This window comes from Saccostrea cucullata, unplaced genomic scaffold (assembly GCF_032062105.1).
Source record: "Saccostrea cucullata isolate Sc308-1 unplaced genomic scaffold, CSIRO_AGI_Scuc_v1 ctg10191, whole genome shotgun sequence".
In the NCBI taxonomy this organism is placed as follows: domain Eukaryota; kingdom Metazoa; phylum Mollusca; class Bivalvia; order Ostreida; family Ostreidae; genus Saccostrea; species Saccostrea cuccullata.
In genome coordinates, this window is record NW_026928381.1 from 1 (window position 1) to 17,889 (window position 17,889).

General features: G+C 35.4%; 1 long non-coding RNA gene across 8 annotated transcripts; it reads right to left on the reverse strand.

Moving 5' to 3' along the window:
- Positions 1-9: 9 nt before the first annotated feature.
- Positions 10-14,374, reverse strand: LOC134277416 (uncharacterized). 8 transcript variants are annotated; one of them, XR_009994247.1, is made up of 12 exons: positions 14,286-14,374; positions 12,750-12,871; positions 12,025-12,171; positions 9,940-10,087; positions 9,215-9,361; positions 7,448-7,595; positions 6,724-6,870; positions 4,978-5,125; positions 4,253-4,399; positions 2,519-2,666; positions 1,785-1,931; positions 10-221 (listed from the first exon to the last, which is right to left on the reverse strand). It is a non-coding gene; the product is annotated as an uncharacterized LOC134277416 (long non-coding RNA). The 8 variants fall into 8 exon arrangements; XR_009994244.1 differs by having other exon boundaries at positions 11-221; positions 9,940-10,061; positions 12,750-14,374; XR_009994246.1 differs by having other exon boundaries at positions 11-221; positions 4,978-5,099; positions 12,750-14,374.
- Positions 14,375-17,889: the final 3,515 nt, after the last annotated feature.

Below are 17,889 nucleotides of genomic sequence, written 5' to 3' on the forward strand. Positions count from 1 at the left end.
GCAAAAACTGACTTCAACCCCCAAAATGTACTATACAATAAGAGGCTGGAAAGTTAATAAATAAAAAATTTACCTGCAATGTACAGAAAACTGTCCGACAAAATACATCGGGTGGGTAGGGAGTCTCCATTTTCTTCTTATATAGAGAAAATGCCCCTGCTGATCAGAGACCGAGCACTCCCGGGGCCAAGAAAGCTGAAAGATGAAATTCCTCTAAAGTGCTTAAATGAAAATAAATCAATAAAATTAGTCAAATTAAGCATAAATCATGAAAGAAACAACAATATTTTTCAAGTTTTCTAAAAATTTCCTTAATTACATGTCTTCTACATAGCTAAATGTATGAAAAATGGATCCGCCAAGGGTGGAATACATGTTTTTCAATATTACATATTATTACATGTAAATATAATAAAGGTCAAATGTCATACATGCAGTTCAAGGTCATTACAATAATTTATGAAAAAAAATCAGAAGCCAAAGGTCACAACAGTTAAGATTCATCATGTTGAAATTCTACCTGTCTGGTCAGCAGGTCTAAGGGAAGTAACTCTAAGTACAAAAACTAGAAACCATTAGAAAGTGAGTCGCAGCGAGTAATTCTGATGAAACTACAAAGAGCGAAAAAAGAGAAAACATAGACCTTTGTGTAGCTACAACATAGAAACAACAAAACTACAAATTGATCACCCTGCAGCCAAGAAAGGGGGGGGGGGGGGCAATCCAGAGGAACACATACACTACCAAACATGAGATGACAAGACAGAAAATGTCCTCCTTTCACTTGTCCATCACAAAAATTCCTTTTATGTGCCACCTTAATTATTTGAAAAAATGCCAAAAGTGCAAAAGTCTAAGAAACTAAAAAAAATGAACACCAGGTCACTGTCCTACACTTCCATAATATACACAGATAGAGCAAAACATGATAAATACACAGTCACATGTACATGCAAAATACATACATAAATCTATTCATACATACAATCATTCATCTTAAGGACAATCTAATACATTTTCTTAACTTACCTTCCTCCTTTGACCATGTCAACTGTACAGGGCTTTACTAATTTCTATCTTCTCTTACCCCCCCCCCCCCTTCTCTCTTCAATAGACCCAAATCACCACTAACCCCATTACCGCAGTAAACTAATTCAAATTTTTGCTAAATTTTCTCTCGAAATGTCATCAATCTTCAAATAATTAGCTAAAAATAACATTTCATGACTTTCAAATCACTTTACAGTGTAAAAATTGGGGTCTCTATAGGGAAAAGACCACTAATTATTTTCCCATAGAACTCCATACAAACCTTAGGCCCTCTCAGTACTTTACTATGACAATTTCAGAAAAATCTTTAGCATCATTTCAAACTTTGTTCTAAGCCCTAACAAAAAATACTGAAAAAAATATATGGTCCCATTGCGTTTATAGGTCAAAATTGCAGTTATTTTCAACTTATAAAGATTCGCAGTAAATAACACGCGACATCAAAAATCAACCCCCACTCCTAAAATCTTCCCTGGTATTTCTATAGTTTCTGTAATATTCCCTCATCCCATCATTTATTTCAAAGGTCATTAATTTTACTTTAAAATGAAAACAATTAAATACCTGATTTCAGCCAATGGCGTAACGCCTACCCATTCAGTATTCTGTTTAATGTTCCATAACAAACAAAGCCATGTGTTCATCCGGGGATTTGGTGCTCTCATTCCTATACTTACATACTTACCTGTCCCAGAATTAGTCAATTGGGGTAATTTCAAAGACTATACACCTACCTGTGAACATGTATGAAATTTGAGTCCTGTGACTTCAGTGTATTGGATACTGTGACCATCTCAAATGATGACACCTTACTGCTACCAGCACAGTTCAAAGGAGTGAATGACGTCTGGGCCGGTGATGATATTTGGATATCTTGGTGACTGTAATAAATAAAATATTTGTACAATGAATTGTTTTTGTGTTTTAATGTTAATAAAGTGATATTAAGTCAAAATTGAGTCAAAATTGAGTCAATAATTTCATAAGGGTGGATTCTACCCAGAATTAGGTAAAAAGCTCCAAAATTGGATAAATCATAGTTAATTAAGCAAAATTCAAAGGTTTTAAAAAGACTGATATAGAATTTTTTTTATGCTTATGCAAAGTAAATTATTTAAGACTCTGATATACTAATTGATTCTTATCTAATCCCTCCTATTGCTTAAGTATGTACAAAAAAGTTTCCCCACCCCCCAGTGAAAAACACTTAAAGAAATAGCAGGTGCCCCCTTTTATTTTTGTTTACAATTAATTTAGACAAGAGTAAATCAATCCTTTTGATAACAAATCAAAGTTCAATATCTGTAGTCTTATACATTACAATCAGAAGCTACTTTTTGAATTTCATGCTAAGAAAAGGAGAATTTAAATAATTTTTTTTTAAAATTAAAGAAAAGCAAAAACTGACTTCAACCCCCAAAATGTACTATACAATAAGAGGCTGGAAAGTTAATAAATAAAAATTTACCTGCAATGTACAGAAAACTGTCCGACAAAATACATCGGGTGGGTAGGGAGTCTCCATTTTCTTCTTATATAGAGAAAATGCCCCTGCTGATCAGAGACCGAGCACTCCCGGGGCCAAGAAAGCTGAAAGATGAAATTCCTCTAAAGTGCTTAAATGAAAATAAATCAATAAAATTAGTCAAATTAAGCATAAATCATGAAAGAAACAACAATATTTTTCAAGTTTTCTAAAAATTTCCTTAATTACATGTCTTCTACATAGCTAAATGTATGAAAAATGGATCCGCCAAGGGTGGAATACATGTTTTTCAATATTACATATTATTACATGTAAATATAATAAAGGTCAAATGTCATACATGCAGTTCAAGGTCATTACAATAATTTATGAAAAAAAATCAGAAGCCAAAGGTCACAACAGTTAAGATATCATCATGTTGAAATTCTACCTGTCTGGTCAGCAGGTCTAAGGGAAGTAACTCTAAGTACAAAAACTAGAAACCATTAGAAAGTGAGTCGCAGCGAGTAATTCTGATGAAACTACAAAGAGCGAAAAAAGAGAAAACATAGACCTTTGTGTAGCTACAACATAGAAACAACAAAACTACAAATTGATCACCCTGCAGCCAAGAAAGGGGGGGGGGGGCAATCCAGAGGAACACATACACTACCAAACATGAGATGACAAGACAGAAAATGTCCTCCTTTCACTTGTCCATCACAAAAATTCCTTTTATGTGCCACCTTAATTATTTGAAAAAATGCCAAAAGTGCAAAAGTCCAAGAAACTAAAAAAAATGAACACCAGGTCACTGTCCTACACTTCCATAATATACACAGATAGAGCAAAACATAATAAATACACAGTCACATGTACATGCAAAATACATACATAAATCTATTCATACATACAATCATTCATTTTAAGGACAATCTAATACATTTTCTTAACTTACCTTCCTCCTTTGACCATGCCAACTGTACAGGGCTTTAATAAATTCTATCTTCTCTTACCCCCCCCCCCCCCCCCTTCTCTCTTCAATAGACCCAAATCACCACTAACCCCATTACCGCAGTAAACTAATTCAAATTTTTGCTAAATTTTCTCTCGAAATGTCATCAATCTTCAAATAATTAGCTAAAAATAACATTTCATGACTTTCAAATCACTTTACAGTGTAAAAATTGGGGTCTCTATAGGGAAAAGACCACTAATTATTTTCCCATAGAACTCCATACAAACCTTAGGCCCTCTCAGTACTTTACTATGACAATTTCAGAAAAATCTTTAGCATCATTTCAAACTTTGTTCTAAGCCCTAACAAAAAATACTGAAAAAAATATATGGTCCCATTGCGTTTATAGGTCAAAATTGCAGTTATTTTCAACTTATAGAGATTCGCAGTAAATAACACGCGACATAAAAAATCAACCCCCACTCCTAAAATCTTCCCTGGTATTTCTATAGTTTCTGTAATATTCCCTCAGTTTCTGTAATATTCCCTCATCCCATCATTTATTTCAAAGGTCATTAATTTTACTTTAAAATGAAAACAATTAAATACCTGATTTCAGCCAATGGCGTAACGCCTACCCATTCAGTATTCTGTTTAATGTTCCATAACAAACAAAGCCATGTGTTCATCCGGGGATTTGGTGCTCTCATTCCTATACTTACATACTTACCTGTCCCAGAATTAGTCAATTGTGGTAATTTCAAAGACTATACACCTACCTGTGAACATGTATGAAATTTGAGTCCTGTGACTTCAGTGTATTGGATACTGTGACCATCTCAAATGATGACACCTTACTGCTACCAGCACAGTTCAAAGGAGTGAATGACGTCTGGGCCGGTGATGATATTTGGATATATTGGTGACTGTAATAAATAAAATATTTGTACAATGAATTGTTTTTGTGTTTTAATGTTAATAAAGTGATATTAAGTCAAAATTGAGTCAATAATTTCATAAGGGTGGATTCTACCCAGAATTAGGTAAAAAGCTCCAAAATTGGATAAATCATAGTTAATTAAGCAAAATTCAAAGGTTTTAAAAAGACTGATATAGAATTTTTTTTATGCTTATGCAAAGTAAATTATTTAAGACTCTGATATACTAATTGATTCTTATCTAATCCCTCCTATTGCTTAAGTATGTACAAAAAAGTTTCCCCACCCCCCAGTGAAAAACACTTAAAGAAATAGCAGGTGCCCCCTTTTATTTTTGTTTACAATTAATTTAGACAAGAGTAAATCAATCCTTTTGATAACAAATCAAAGTTCAATATCTGTAGTCTTATACATTACAATCAGAAGCTACTTTTTGAATTTCATGCTAAGAAAAGGAGAATTTAAATAATTTTTTTTTAAAAATTAAAGAAAAGCAAAAACTGACTTCAACCCCCAAAATGTACTATACAACAAGAGGCTGGAAAGTTAATAAATAAAAAATTTACCTGCAATGTACAGAAAACTGTCCGACAAAATACATCGGGTGGGTAGGGAGTCTTCATTTTCTTCTTATATAGAGAAAATGCCCCTGCTGATCAGAGACCGAGCACTCCCGGGGCCAAGAAAGCTGAAAGATGAAATTCCTCTAAAGTGCTTAAATGAAAATAAATCAATAAAATTAGTCAAATTAAGCATAAATCATGAAAGAAACAACAATATTTTTCAAGTTTTCTAAAAATTTCCTTAATTACATGTCTTCTACATAGCTAAATGTATGAAAAATGGATCCGCCAAGGGTGGAATACATGTTTTTCAATATTACATATTATTACATGTAAATATAATAAAGGTCAAATGTCATACATGCAGTTCAAGGTCATTACAATAATTTATGAAAAAAAATCAGAAGCCAAAGGTCACAACAGTTAAGATATCATCATGTTGAAATTCTACCTGTCTGGTCAGCAGGTCTAAGGGAAGTAACTCTAAGTACAAAAACTAGAAACCATTAGAAAGTGAGTCGCAGCGAGTAATTCTGATGAAACTACAAAGAGCGAAAAAAGAGAAAACATAGACCTTTGTGTAGCTACAACATAGAAACAACAAAACTACAAATTGATCACCCTGCAGCCAAGAACGGGAGGGGGGGGGCAATCCAGAGGAACACATACACTACCAAACATGAGATGACAAGACAGAAAATGTCCTCCTTTCACTTGTCCATCACAAAAATTCCTTTTATGTGCCACCTTAATTATTTGAAAAAATGCCAAAAGTGCAAAAGTCTAAGAAACTAAAAAAAATGAACACCAGGTCACTGTCCTACACTTCCATAATATACACAGATAGAGCAAAACATAATAAATACACAGTCACATGTACATGCAAAATACATACATAAATCTATTCATACATACAATCATTCATTTTAAGGACAATCTAATACATTTTCTTAACTTACCTTCCTCCTTTGACCATGTCAACTGTACAGGGCTTTACTAAATTCTATCTTCTCTTACCCCCCCCCCCCCCCCCCCCCTTCTCTCTTCAATAGACCCAAATCACCACTAACCCCATTACCGCAGTAAACTAATTCAAATTTTTGCTAAATTTTCTCTCGAAATGTCATCAATCTTCAAATAATTAGCTAAAAATAACATTTCATGACTTTCAAATCACTTTACAGTGTAAAAATTGGGGTCTCTATAGGGAAAAGACCACTAATTATTTTCCCATAGAACTCCATACAAACCTTAGGCCCTCTCAGTACTTTACTATGACAATTTCAGAAAAATCTTTAGCATCATTTCAAACTTTGTTCTAAGCCCTAACAAAAAATACTGAAAAAAATATATGGTCCCATTGCGTTTATAGGTCAAAATTGCAGTTATTTTCAACTTATAGAGATTCGCAGTAAATAACACGCGACATAAAAAATCAACCCCCACTCCTAAAATCTTCCCTGGTATTTCTATAGTTTCTGTAATATTCCCTCATCCCATCATTTATTTCAAAGGTCATTAATTTTACTTTAAAATGAAAACAATTAAATACATTTATTTCAAAGGTCATTAATTTTGTCTGATTTCAGCCAATGGCGTAACGCCTACCCATTCAGTATTCTGTTTAATGTTCCATAACAAACAAAGCCATGTGTTCATCCGGGGATTTGGTGCTCTCATTCCTATACTTACATACTTACCTGTCCCAGAATTAGTCAATTGTGGTAATTTCAAAGACTATACACCTACCTGTGAACATGTATGAAATTTGAGTCCTGTGACTTCAGTGTATTGGATACTGTGACCATCTCAAATGATGACACCTTACTGCTACCAGCACAGTTCAAAGGAGTGAATGACGTCTGGGCCGGTGATGATATTTGGATATATTGGTGACTGTAATAAATAAAATATTTGTACAATGAATTGTTTTTGTGTTTTAATGTTAATAAAGTGATATTAAGTCAAAATTGAGTCAATAATTTCATAAGGGTGGATTCTACCCAGAATTAGGTAAAAAGCTCCAAAATTGGATAAATCATAGTTAATTAAGCAAAATTCAAAGGTTTTAAAAAGACTGATATATAATTTTTTTTATGCTTATGCAAAGTAAATTATTTAAGACTCTGATATACTAATTGATTCTTATCTAATCCCTCCTATTGCTTAAGTATGTACAAAAAAGTTTCCCCACCCCCCAGTGAAAAACACTTAAAGAAATAGCAGGTGCCCCCTTTTATTTTTGTTTACAATTAATTTAGACAAGAGTAAATCAATCCTTTTGATAACAAATCAAAGTTCAATATCTGTAGTCTTATACATTACAATCAGAAGCTACTTTTTGAATTTCATGCTAAGAAAAGGAGAATTTAAATATTTTTTTTTAAAAATTAAAGAAAAGCAAAAACTGACTTCAACCCCCAAAATGTACTATACAATAAGAGGCTGGAAAGTTAATAAATAAAAAATTTACCTGCAATGTACAGAAAACTGTCCGACAAAATACATCGGGTGGGTAGGGAGTCTCCATTTTCTTCTTATATAGAGAAAATGCCCCTGCTGATCAGAGACCGAGCACTCCCGGGGCCAAGAAAGCTGAAAGATGAAATTCCTCTAAAGTGCTTAAATGAAAATAAATCAATAAAATTAGTCAAATTAAGCATAAATCATGAAAGAAACAACAATATTTTTCAAGTTTTCTAAAAATTTCCTTAATTACATGTCTTCTACATAGCTAAATGTATGAAAAATGGATCCGCCAAGGGTGGAATACATGTTTTTCAATATTACATATTATTACATGTAAATATAATAAAGGTCAAATGTCATACATGCAGTTCAAGGTCATTACAATAATTTATGAAAAAAAATCAGAAGCCAAAGGTCACAACAGTTAAGATATCATCATGTTGAAATTCTACCTGTCTGGTCAGCAGGTCTAAGGGAAGTAACTCTAAGTACAAAAACTAGAAACCATTAGAAAGTGAGTCGCAGCGAGTAATTCTGATGAAACTACAAAGAGCGAAAAAAGAGAAAACATAGACCTTTGTGTAGCTACAACATAGAAACAACAAAACTACAAACTGATCACCCTGCAGCCAAGAAAGGGGGGAGGGGGGGCACTGCAGCCAAGAAAGGGGGGGGGGGCAATCCAGAGGAACACATACACTACCAAACATGAGATGACAAGACAGAAAATGTCCTCCTTTCACTTGTCCATCACAAAAATTCCTTTTATGTGCCACCTTAATTATTTGAAAAAATGCCAAAAGTGCAAAAGTCTAAGAAACTAAAAAAAATGAACACCAGGTCACTGTCCTACACTTCCATAATATACACAGATAGAGCAAAACATGATAAATACACAGTCACATGTACATGCAAAATACATACATAAATCTATTCATACATACAATCATTCATCTTAAGGACAATCTAATACATTTTCTTAACTTACCTTCCTCCTTTGACCATGTCAACTGTACAGGGCTTTACTAATTTCTATCTTCTCCCCCCCCCCCCCCCCCCCCCCCCTCTCTTCAATAGACCTAAATCGCCACTAACCCCATTACCGCAGTAAACTAATTCAAATTTTTGCTAAATTTTCTTTCGAAATGTCATCAATCTTCAAATAATTAGCTAAAAATAACATTTCATGACTTTCAAATCACTTTACAGTGTAAAAATTGGGGTCTCTATAGGGAAAAGACCACTAATTATTTTCCCATAGAACTCCATACAAACCTTAGGCCCTCTCAGTACTTTACTATGACAATTTCAGAAAAATCTTTAGCATCATTTCAAACTTTGTTCTAAGCCCTAACAAAAAATACTGAAAAAAATATATGGTCCCATTGCGTTTATAGGTCAAAATTGCAGTTATTTTCAACTTATAGAGATTCGCAGTAAATAACACGCGACATAAAAAATCAACCCCCACTCCTAAAATCTTCCCTGGTATTTCTATAGTTTCTGTAATATTCCCTCATCCCATCATTTATTTCAAAGGTCATTAATTTTACTTTAAAATGAAAACAATTAAATACCTGATTTCAGCCAATGGCGTAACGCCTACCCATTCAGTATTCTGTTTAATGTTCCATTCAGTATTCTGTTTAATGTTCCATAACAAACAAAGCCATGTGTTCATCCGGGGATTTGGTGCTCTCATTCCTATACTTACATACTTACCTGTCCCAGAATTAGTCAATTGTGGTAATTTCAAAGACTATACACCTACCTGTGAACATGTATGAAATTTGAGTCCTGTGACTTCAGTGTATTGGATACTGTGACCATCTCAAATGATGACACCTTACTGCTACCAGCACAGTTCAAAGGAGTGAATGACGTCTGGGCCGGTGATGATATTTGGATATATTGGTGACTGTAATAAATAAAATATTTGTACAATGAATTGTTTTTGTGTTTTAATGTTAATAAAGTGATATTAAGTCAAAATTGAGTCAATAATTTCATAAGGGTGGATTCTACCCAGAATTAGGTAAAAAGCTCCAAAATTGGATAAATCATAGTTAATTAAGCAAAATTCAAAGGTTTTAAAAAGACTGATATAGAATTTTTTTTATGCTTATGCAAAGTAAATTATTTAAGACTCTGATATACTAATTGATTCTTATCTAATCCCTCCTATTGCTTAAGTATGTACAAAAAAGTTTCCCCACCCCCCAGTGAAAAACACTTAAAGAAATAGCAGGTGCCCCCTTTTATTTTTGTTTACAATTAATTTAGACAAGAGTAAATCAATCCTTTTGATAACAAATCAAAGTTCAATATCTGTAGTCTTATACATTACAATCAGAAGCTACTTTTTGAATTTCATGCTAAGAAAAGGAGAATTTAAATATTTTTTTTTTAAAAATTAAAGAAAAGCAAAAACTGACTTCAACCCCCAAAATGTACTATACAATAAGAGGCTGGAAAGTTAATAAATAAAAAATTTACCTGCAATGTACAGAAAACTGTCCGACAAAATACATCGGGTGGGTAGGGAGTCTCCATTTTCTTCTTATATAGAGAAAATGCCCCTGCTGATCAGAGACCGAGCACTCCCGGGGCCAAGAAAGCTGAAAGATGAAATTCCTCTAAAGTGCTTAAATGAAAATAAATCAATAAAATTAGTCAAATTAAGCATAAATCATGAAAGAAACAACAATATTTTTCAAGTTTTCTAAAAATTTCCTTAATTACATGTCTTCTACATAGCTAAATGTATGAAAAATGGATCCGCCAAGGGTGGAATACATGTTTTTCAATATTACATATTATTACATGTAAATATAATAAAGGTCAAATGTCATACATGCAGTTCAAGGTCATTACAATAATTTATGAAAAAAAATCAGAAGCCAAAGGTCACAACAGTTAAGATATCATCATGTTGAAATTCTACCTGTCTGGTCAGCAGGTCTAAGGGAAGTAACTCTAAGTACAAAAACTAGAAACCATTAGAAAGTGAGTCGCAGCGAGTAATTCTGATGAAACTACAAAGAGCGAAAAAAGAGAAAACATAGACCTTTGTGTAGCTACAACATAGAAACAACAAAACTACAAATTGATCACCCTGCAGCCAAGAAAGGGGGGGGGGGCAATCCAGAGGAACACATACACTACCAAACATGAGATGACAAGACAGAAAATGTCCTCCTTTCACTTGTCCATCACAAAAATTCCTTTTATGTGCCACCTTAATTATTTGAAAAAATGCCAAAAGTGCAAAAGTCCAAGAAACTAAAAAAAATGAACACCAGGTCACTGTCCTACACTTCCATAATATACACAGATAGAGCAAAACATGATAAATACACAGTCACATGTACATGCAAAATACATACATAAATCTATTCATACATACAATCATTCATCTTAAGGACAATCTAATACATTTTCTTAACTTACCTTCCTCCTTTGACCATGTCAACTGTACAGGGCTTTACTAATTTCTATCTTCTCCCCCCCCCCCCCCCCCCCCCTTCTCTCTTCAATAGACCCAAATCACCACTAACCCCATTACCGCAGTAAACTAATTCAAATTTTTGCTAAATTTTCTCTCGAAATGTCATCAATCTTCAAATAATTAGCTAAAAATAACATTTCATCATCAAATTTTCTCTCGAAATGTCATCAATCTTCAAATAATTAGCTAAAAATAACATTTCATGACTTTCAAATCACTTTACAGTGTAAAAATTGGGGTCTCTATAGGGAAAAGACCACTAATTATTTTCCCATAGAACTCCATACAAACCTTAGGCCCTCTCAGTACTTTACTATGACAATTTCAGAAAAATCTTTAGCATCATTTCAAACTTTGTTCTAAGCCCTAACAAAAAATACTGAAAAAAATATATGGTCCCATTGCGTTTATAGGTCAAAATTGCAGTTATTTTCAACTTATAGAGATTCGCAGTAAATAACACGCGACATAAAAAATCAACCCCCACTCCTAAAATCTTCCCTGGTATTTCTATAGTTTCTGTAATATTCCCTCATCCCATCATTTATTTCAAAGGTCATTAATTTTACTTTAAAATGAAAACAATTAAATATTTTCCCATAGAACTCCATACAACCCTTAGGCCCTCTCAGTACTTTACTATGACAATTTCAGAAAAATCTTTAGCATCATTTCAAACTTTGTTCTAAGCCCTAACAAAAAATACTGAAAAAAATATATGGTCCCATTGCGTTTATAGGTCAAAATTGCAGTTATTTTCAACTTATAGAGATTCGCAGTAAATAACACGCGACATAAAAAATCAACCCCCACTCCTAAAATCTTCCCTGGTATTTCTATAGTTTCTGTAATATTCCCTCATCCCATCATTTATTTCAAAGGTCATTAATTTTACTTTAAAACCTGATTTCAGCCAATGGCGTAACGCCTACCCATTCAGTATTCTGTTTAATGTTCCATAACAAACAAAGCCATGTGTTCATCCGGGGATTTGGTGCTCTCATTCCTATACTTACATACTTACCTGTCCCAGAATTAGTCAATTGTGGTAATTTCAAAGACTATACACCTACCTGTGAACATGTATGAAATTTGAGTCCTGTGACTTCAGTGTATTGGATACTGTGACCATCTCAAATGATGACACCTTACTGCTACCAGCACAGTTCAAAGGAGTGAATGACGTCTGGGCCGGTGATGATATTTGGATATATTGGTGACTGTAATAAATAAAATATTTGTACAATGAATTGTTTTTGTGTTTTAATGTTAATAAAGTGATATTAAGTCAAAATTGAGTCAATAATTTCATAAGGGTGGATTCTACCCAGAATTAGGTAAAAAGCTCCAAAATTGGATAAATCATAGTTAATTAAGCAAAATTCAAAGGTTTTAAAAAGACTGATATAGAATTTTTTTTATGCTTATGCAAAGTAAATTATTTAAGACTCTGATATACTAATTGATTCTTATCTAATCCCTCCTATTGCTTAAGTATGTACAAAAAAGTTTCCCCACCCCCCAGTGAAAAACACTTAAAGAAATAGCAGGTGCCCCCTTTTATTTTTGTTTACAATTAATTTAGACAAGAGTAAATCAATCCTTTTGATAACAAATCAAAGTTCAATATCTGTAGTCTTATACATTACAATCAGAAGCTACTTTTTGAATTTCATGCTAAGAAAAGGAGAATTTAAATAATTTTTTTTTAAAAATTAAAGAAAAGCAAAAACTGACTTCAACCCCCAAAATGTACTATACAATAAGAGGCTGGAAAGTTAATAAATAAAAAATTTACCTGCAATGTACAGAAAACTGTCCGACAAAATACATCGGGTGGGTAGGGAGTCTCCATTTTCTTCTTATATAGAGAAAATGCCCCTGCTGATCAGAGACCGAGCACTCCCGGGGCCAAGAAAGCTGAAAGATGAAATTCCTCTAAAGTGCTTAAATGAAAATAAATCAATAAAATTAGTCAAATTAAGCATAAATCATGAAAGAAACAACAATATTTTTCAAGTTTTCTAAAAATTTCCTTAATTACATGTCTTCTACATAGCTAAATGTATGAAAAATGGATCCGCCAAGGGTGGAATACATGTTTTTCAATATTACATATTATTACATGTAAATATAATAAAGGTCAAATGTCATACATGCAGTTCAAGGTCATTACAATAATTTATGAAAAAAAATCAGAAGCCAAAGGTCACAACAGTTAAGATATCATCATGTTGAAATTCTACCTGTCTGGTCAGCAGGTCTAAGGGAAGTAACTCTAAGTACAAAAACTAGAAACCATTAGAAAGTGAGTCGCAGCGAGTAATTCTGATGAAACTACAAAGAGCGAAAAAAGAGAAAACATAGACCTTTGTGTAGCTACAACATAGAAACAACAAAACTACAAATTGATCACCCTGCAGCCAAGAAAGGGGGGGGGGGCAATCCAGAGGAACACATACACTACCAAACATGAGATGACAAGACAGAAAATGTCCTCCTTTCACTTGTCCATCACAAAAATTCCTTTTATGTGCCACCTTAATTATTTGAAAAAATGCCAAAAGTGCAAAAGTCCAAGAAAATAAGAAAAAATGAACACCAGGTCACTGTCCTACACTTCCATAATATACACAGATAGAGCAAAACATGATAAATACACAGTCACATGTACATGCAAAATACATACATAAATCTATTCATACATACAATCATTCATCTTAAGGACAATCTAATACATTTTCTTAACTTACCTTCCTCCTTTGACCATGTCAACTGTACAGGGCTTTACTAATTTCTATCTTCTCCCCCCCCCCCCCCTCTCTCTTCAATAGACCCAAATCACCACTAACCCCATTACCGCAGTAAACTAATTCAAATTTTTGCTAAATTTTCTCTCGAAATGTCATCAATCTTCAAATAATTAGCTAAAAATAACATTTCATGACTTTCAAATCACTTTACAGTGTAAAAATTGGGGTCTCTATAGGGAAAAGACCACTAATTATTTTCCCATAGAACTCCATACAAACCTTAGGCCCTCTCAGTACTTTACTATGACAATTTCAGAAAAATCTTTAGCATCATTTCAAACTTTGTTCTAAGCCCTAACAAAAAATACTGAAAAAAATATATGGTCCCATTGCGTTTATAGGTCAAAATTGCAGTTATTTTCAACTTATAGAGATTCGCAGTAAATAACACGCGACATAAAAAATCAACCCCCACTCCTAAAATCTTCCCTGGTATTTCTATAGTTTCTGTAATATTCCCTCATCCCATCATTTATTTCAAAGGTCATTAATTTTACTTTAAAATGAAAACAATTAAATACCTGATTTCAGCCAATGGCGTAACGCCTACCCATTCAGTATTCTGTTTAATGTTCCATAACAAACAAAGCCATGTGTTCATCCGGGGATTTGGTGCTCTTACTGTACATAAGTAGAGGGACCAGAGGACACCTTATATTGTGCATCAGTGGTGGGGGGGGGAGAGGACACCTTATACTATACATCAGTAGGGGGACCAGTGGACACCTTATATTGTACATCAATACGGGGACCAGAGGTCACCCGATATTTTACATTTACGGGAACTATTGTCACCTAATATTGTACTGTACATCTGTAGCGGGACCAGAAGACACCTTATATTTTACATTAGTAGTAGGACCAGATGTCATCTTATATTGGATCAGCAGAAGGACCTGAGGTCCTCTCTTGTAGTAGGGGGACCAGAGGACACCTTATACTATACATCTCTAGGGGGACTAGAGGACACCTTATATTGTACATCAGTGGGGGAAAAGGGGTCACCTTTTATTGTACAACAGTAGGGGGACCAGAGGACACCTTATTTTGTACATCATTACGGGGACCAAAGGTCACCCGATATTTAACATTAATAAAGGGGCTAGTGGTCACCTTATATTGTACTGTACATCAGTAGAGGGGCCAGAGGTCACCTTATATTGTACACCAATAAGGGAACCAGAGGACACCTTATATTGTACATCAGTAGGGGGACTGGAGGACACCTTATATTGTACAACAGTAGGGGGACCAGAGGTCACCTTATATTGTACATCAGTAGGGGGACTGGAGGACACCTTATATTGTACAACAGTAGGGGGACCAGAGGTCACCTTATATTGTACATCAGTAGGAGAAACAGAGTTCACCTAATATTGAACATGAGTAGGGGGAACCTGAGGTCACTTTATATTGTACATAAGTAGGGGGACCAGAGGTCACCTTAGATTAAACATCAGAAGGATGACCAGACGTCATGTTATATTGTACGGGGAATAGTGGTCACCTTATATTGTAATGTACATCTGTAGCGAGACCAGAGGACACCTTATATTTAACACCAGAAAGGGGACTAGAGGTCACCTTATATTGTACATCAGTAAGGGGATGAGAGGTCACTTTATATTGATCATCAGCAGTTGTACCAGGGTTCACCTTATATTGTACATCAGTAGGGGGACTAGAGGACACCTTATATTGTACATCAGTACGGGGACCAGACGTCATCTGATATTTTTCATGAGTACGGAGACTAGTGGTCACCTAATATTTTGCTGTACATCAGTAGAGGGATCAGAGGACACCTAATATTGTACATCAGTAGTAGGACCAGAGGTCATTTTATATTGTTCATAAGCAGAAGGACCAGAGGTCAGCTTATATTGTACATAAGTAGGGGGGCCAGAGGTCACCTTATATTATACATAAGTAAGGGGACCAGAGGTCACCTTATATTTAACATCAGTAGAATGACCTGAGGTCAGCTTATATTGTACATCAGCAGGGGGACCAAGGGTCACCTTATATTGTACATCAGAAAGGGGACCAGAGGTCACCTTATATTGTGCATCGGTAAGGGGGCCAGAGGCTACCTTATTTTGTTCATCGGTAAGGGGGACCAGAGGTCACCTTATATCTAACAACAGAAGGGGGACCAGAGGTCACCTTATATCTCACATCAGAAGGGGGACCAGAGGTCGCCTTATATTGTACATCAGTAGAGGGACCAGAGGCCACTTTTTATTGTATATCAGCAGGGGGACCAGGGGTCACCTTATATTTAAAATCAGAAGGGGGACCAGAGGTCATCTTATATTGTACATCAGTAGGGGGACCAGAGATCACTTTATATTGTACATCAAAAGGGGGACCTGAGGTCACCTTATATTTAAAATCGGAATGGGGACCAGAGGTCATCTTATATTGTACATCAGTAGGGGGACCAGAGACCACTTTATATTGTACATCAAAAGGGGGACCAGAGGTCACCTTATATTTAACTCCAGAAGGGGGACTAGAGGTCACCTTATATTGTACATCAGTAAGGGGATGAGAGGTCTTTTCATATTGATCATCAGCAGGGATACCAGGGGTCACGTTATATTGTACATTGGCAGGGGGACCAGAGGTCACCTTACATTGTACATTAAAAGGGGACCAGAGGACATCTTATATTGTACATCAGTAGGGGGACCAGAGGCCATTTTTTATTGTGTATCAGTAGTGGGACCAGAGGTCACCTTTAATTGAACATCAGAAGGGGACCAGAGGTCACCATCTATTGTGCATCGGTAGGGGGACCAGAGGCTACCTTATATTGTTCATCAGAAGGGGGACTAGAGTTCATCTTATATTGTACATCAGTAAGGGAAGGAGAGGTCACTTCATATTGATCATCAGAAGGGGACCAGAGGTCACCTTATATTGTGCATCGGTAGGGGGACCAGAGGCTTCCTTTATATTGTTCATCAGTAAGGGGGACCAGAGGTCACCTAATATCTAACAACAGAAGGGGACCAGAGGTCACCTTATATCTAACATCAGAAGGGGGACCAGAGGTCACCTTATATTGTACATCAGCAGAGGGACCAGAGGCCACTTTATATTGTAAATCAGCAGGGGGACCAGGGGTCACCTTATATTTAAAATCAGAAGGGGGACCAGAGGTCATTTTATATTGTACATCAGTATGGGGACCAGAGACCACTTTATATTGTACATCAAAAGGGGGACCAGAGGTCAACTTATATTTAACACCAGAAGGGGGAGTAGAGGTCACCTTATATTGTACATCAGTAAGGGGATGAGAGGTCACTTCATATTGATCATCAGCAGGGATACCAGGAGTCATCTTATATTGTACATTGGCAGGGGGACCCTATATTAAAAGGGGACTCGAGGACATCTTATATTGTACATTAGTAGGGGGACCTGAGGCCATTTTGTATTGTATATCAGTAGGGGGACCAGAGGTCATCTTTAATTGAACATTAGAAGGGGACCAGAGGTCACCTCATATTGCACATCAGTAAGGAGATCAAAGAACACTTTATATTGTACATCAACAGGGGGATCAGGGGTCACCTTATATTGTGAATCAGTAGGACCAGACGCCACCTTATATTGTACACTAGTAGGTGGACCAGAGGCCACCTCATATTGTACATCAGTAGGGGACCAGTAAGGGGACCAGAAGTCACCTTATATACACCTTATACATCAGTAGGAGGACTAATGGAGTTTTATGAAGAGACTTACTTTTACATTAGACAGCTGACTTTTACATTTTAAGTAATGGAGTAAGTCATTGTTTAAATTGTAAAAGTCAGTAGTCGATTGTAAAAGTAAGTCTCTTCATAAAACTCCAGTGGTGACCTCATATTGTACATCAGAAGGGGGACCAGATGTCACCTTGTATTGTAAATCAGTAAGGGGATCAGAGGCCACTTTATATTGCACATCAGTAGGGGGACTCTAGTCACCGCATATTGTACATGAGTAGGGAGACTAGAGGTCACCTCATATTGTACATCAGTAGGGGGACCAGAGGACACTAGATACAACTTAGTACCCGATTATTTAAAAAGTATTTTTCCCGCAACAAGACGTAATGAATCAAAGTAC